This window comes from Rhipicephalus sanguineus, chromosome 6 (assembly GCF_013339695.2).
Source record: "Rhipicephalus sanguineus isolate Rsan-2018 chromosome 6, BIME_Rsan_1.4, whole genome shotgun sequence".
NCBI classification, from domain to species: domain Eukaryota; kingdom Metazoa; phylum Arthropoda; class Arachnida; order Ixodida; family Ixodidae; genus Rhipicephalus; species Rhipicephalus sanguineus.
Genome location: NC_051181.1, coordinates 174,997,493 through 175,001,264, shown reverse-complemented (window position 1 = coordinate 175,001,264; position 3,772 = coordinate 174,997,493). Strand labels below are relative to the sequence as shown.

Genomic DNA, 3,772 nt, shown 5'->3' with positions numbered 1-3,772 from the left:
TGTGGCTTCATGCAGTGAGTATTTTCGTGCGCACTGTAGAAAATTAAACTTCGATACTGCATTCGAGAGGTGGATCTTAGCAATGAACGAAACCTTTGTGACTGAAACCAGCTCTTCACACGTTCGGTGCAGATAATACGTTTGCGTTCACCTTCGAACATACGTTTGTCCAGCAGATACGCACGAACGTTATCATATGTTGTAGAGCCATAAGCGCGCACAGGCGTTGTAATGTGGCACAGCTGCACTGTGTAGAACGGTTTAACACACTTTCTGCACTAGTATTAATCTACGACAGAATGCAGTGGCAAATGCGGGCAGGGATATGGGACATCGATCCACCGAGCCCACGTAGCACGGCAGTGAAGTCGAAATTCATCTTATATGATCCCCCTACCCTGGATTGCGGGAGTACCGAACACAAACGGGTCAAACTACTCGCTTCACGTCGCCTTGCCTGATGCTTCCGAAGCGTGAAGGGCGATCGCCTTTAGCACGCACGCAGCATCTCACACCACGCGACAAATTCTGCAGCAGAGTACGTCCCGTGTAAGGAATAAGTAGTGTTATTCGCAACCCGTTTTCGTTGCGCCCCTGTGGCCTAATGGATAAGGCATCGGTCTCCTAAACCGGGGATTGCGGGTTCGAGTCCCGCCAGGGGTAGCTTTTTTTTTAGGTCGGTTACTTTTTTTTTTTTTTCGTCAGCCAGCGCCAATGCTCTCTTTCCACGATAACGACGTTAGGCGCGTGGGAACCGGTCCAGAAATAAGAGGCCGGGAGAGCTGCCAACGGCGCGAACGGCGTTAGCTGCCTTCACGACAAGGCGTCCGACAGGAGCGGAGGGGGGAACCCCCCGGGGGAACCGGTAGAACCTTCGTGGCAGTGACGCGGCCAGAAATTTTTTTCGGGGGCGGTTCAGCCATACTGTATGTAACTTCGTGCGTGCGTTTGTATGTGTGCGTGTATATATACACAAGCAAAAGTGAAAAAATTCGAGGTGGGGTGGGGGGTGGGGGTTGAACCCCTCTAGCTCAGAACCCTAGTAGCACGCAATGTTGCCCCAACGTTGTGTCAATGCATTTGGAGCTAGTGCTACTAGGGAAGCCGGCAGCGGCGCACAGAGCTTGAACTTCGGCAGGCGGAGTGCATATGGCTGCTATTGGCGAACTAAACGATAAACAGCGCAGTCCTGCATAGACGCGCAGCGAGCTCCATATATGATAACACCAATAACACGACTCGCAGTTGGCGCTCGGTGATGTGAGAAGGTATGTGAATGGGGCCTCTCCTTTCCGCGCTCTTCCTTCGCGATCCCCTCCTTCCAACGATGGGTCGCAGAAACGAGCTTCTTCTCTAACCTCATAACCACCAAACGTGCGCTACTGCCATGACGAAGACGATCGAGTATGCTCAAGGCGCTTTGTTGGGCTAGTTGGTTATGATCCATGATCCATGAAACCGGAAGGTGTGTAAACCAGAGACTCAGAGAACACTCGTATAATGTCAACACAGCTGTGTCTGGCCACTTGGGCATTCACTGCCAAAGGTGTGGTTGCGTTCCAGAGTTTGAGAGCACACAACCCGGGAAATAAGCGAGGCATCTGAAATTGAAAAAGTGAAAGAAAAATGCGTGAGTGCGCCTTCTTTAGGTTTGTCCGATAAAGAAAAGAGGTATCTTGAATTGTCACTTTGAAGTGCAGATGTGATCAGTGATGACGTGCACGCGGTCAATGCTGTACTATTACATGTTTTTTCTTGGTTTTATCGATCGCCTGTTGCTGTATAAAAAGGACACGTGTGATCAGAAATAAAACCATTAGTTGAAAGTTAGCGCTGTGTGCAGGGGCGTAGCCAGAAATTTTTTTCGGGGGGGGGGGGGTTCAACCATACTTTATGTATGTTCGTGCCTGCGTTTGTATGTGTGCGTGTATATATACGCAAGCAAAACTGAAAAATTTCGGGGGGGGGGGGGGTTTGAACCCCCCAACCCCCCCCCCCCCCTTGGCTACGCCCCTGGCTGTGTGTGTGTTTTTCTTTTGTCCTTGTGGGTGTGCGCTACGCCAAACAGTCTCATGGATCATAACCAACTAGCCCAACAAAGCGCCTTGAGCAAATTCATTTCTTGTACATCGGGCATTCCGTTGTGGTACAGCACCGACCCAGCCGCATCGTCCCGCTGATCGCGATAGCGGCCTGCAGAGCCCGGACGCTTGGTTTCTGCATACGGCGCAAAGTGTTACCCCCTGAAGTGATGGCACTATTCGGCTACTGATTACCCTCTCTCAACCACGGAGTTCGGATCTGCAAAGTTATGCGATCCGAGTGGCAAAGGCAAACTCGCTTGTACAGAGATCAGCTGAGACTACTGCTGGGACCACGAGCAACTTGCAAGGACGGGCGAGAATATTCAAGACTGGCTGACCGAACGACAGAATTCCTTTGGCAGCAAGTCCTACCGGGGCTAAGGCTGCAAGTACAGAAGAAGTCAGCCGTTCCATCGAACCCTCTTCACCTTGTGGGTGACGTGACCTTACCAGAGAAGGTGCAGCAGGTGCTGAAGTGTGGACCGAAGTTCGCCGTCGAGCCACGCAAGTCCGGCCCGGAACTTTTGGGGATGGTTCGGCAGGTGTCGAAACAGGTCCCTGAAGACGACGTTGACAGGTGTGTATCCGAAGGTGTCGACGTACTGATGCGGGGCTGCCCTCCGCGCGGGAAGTTTTTTGTATCGGGGACAACTCGCTTGCATTGTTACCGGCCGATAAAGACGGCGGTTTCGCGGTGATGCCTAAATCTATGTATCAGGAGAAAGCGTCGGATGCCATTGGTTCTGTTTTTGATATTCACAGTGATGTTTCTTTGGAAAAAGTGCGGTCGGCCGCTAAAAAGCTATGCAAGAGTTTTAGTCTTGATGGCATTGCCAAGTTGATGGAGAAGAAGAAAAAAACGGAACTAGAAATCTTCTTCAGTGCCAAAACGCATGAACTTGCTTGCCCCATTCCGAGTGATCATCTCCGAGAATGAATCCTGGCAGAATTGTGCTTAGCTGTGTTTTTACAAAAGTACTTGAAGTTGATACCCCTTAACGACCCATTTTTGGTAAACAAATCGGAGCAAGTGTCAGATTTTTTTCAAAGACAAGCAAAGCGCAAACCTTTTGGCATTTTCCATCGACGTTAAGGATCTTTATTACAGCCTTCCGCAGACCGATTTGGTGGCGTGTGTGTCGGAGGGTATGGACAGACTAGGAGCTATTCAATTCCAAAATGCTGCCGGGGTGTCGTGTGAACAGTTTTTAGGACTTTTCCTTTTATCTAAACTCGACATATGCGACGTGGAATGGAAACATTGTGAAACAAAGAAATGGCATTTGTATAGGTTCCTGCATCGCTCCATACTTGAGTGATCTGTTTTTAGCAAAGCGTAACCAAGTTCTCGACGCACGTGTAAAGCACACGGATGTTGTTGCTGTTTTTAGATATGTAGATGACTACCTAATCGTTTGTAATAATGAACCTAACAGTTTTGACGCGGTCGTTTCAGGAACGCTAAACATGTTCACGACTGAGTTATCTCCTCTGGCCTTGACGCATGAAGTACCAAAAGACAACTTCATAAGATTTTTAGACCACGGGTTGTATTTTTCGTCAACAGGTGTGTGTTGGGGTTATGAACCGCGAGGAAATAAGCCTGTACTTTCGTTTACATCTGCGCACTCAAAGTTGGTAAAGCGTGCTGTTATAAATTCATGTTTTCAGAGTTCACTGATGAAATC

At 49.2% G+C, this 3,772-nt stretch overlaps 1 non-coding gene across 1 annotated transcript; it reads left to right on the top strand.

Annotated features, from left to right (window-relative positions):
• The first annotated feature begins 590 nt into the window (after positions 1–590).
• Trnar-ccu (transfer RNA arginine (anticodon CCU)) lies at positions 591–663 on the top strand. Its single transcript has one exon. It is a non-coding gene; the product is annotated as a tRNA-Arg (tRNA).
• The last annotated feature ends 3,109 nt before the right edge of the window (positions 664–3,772 follow it).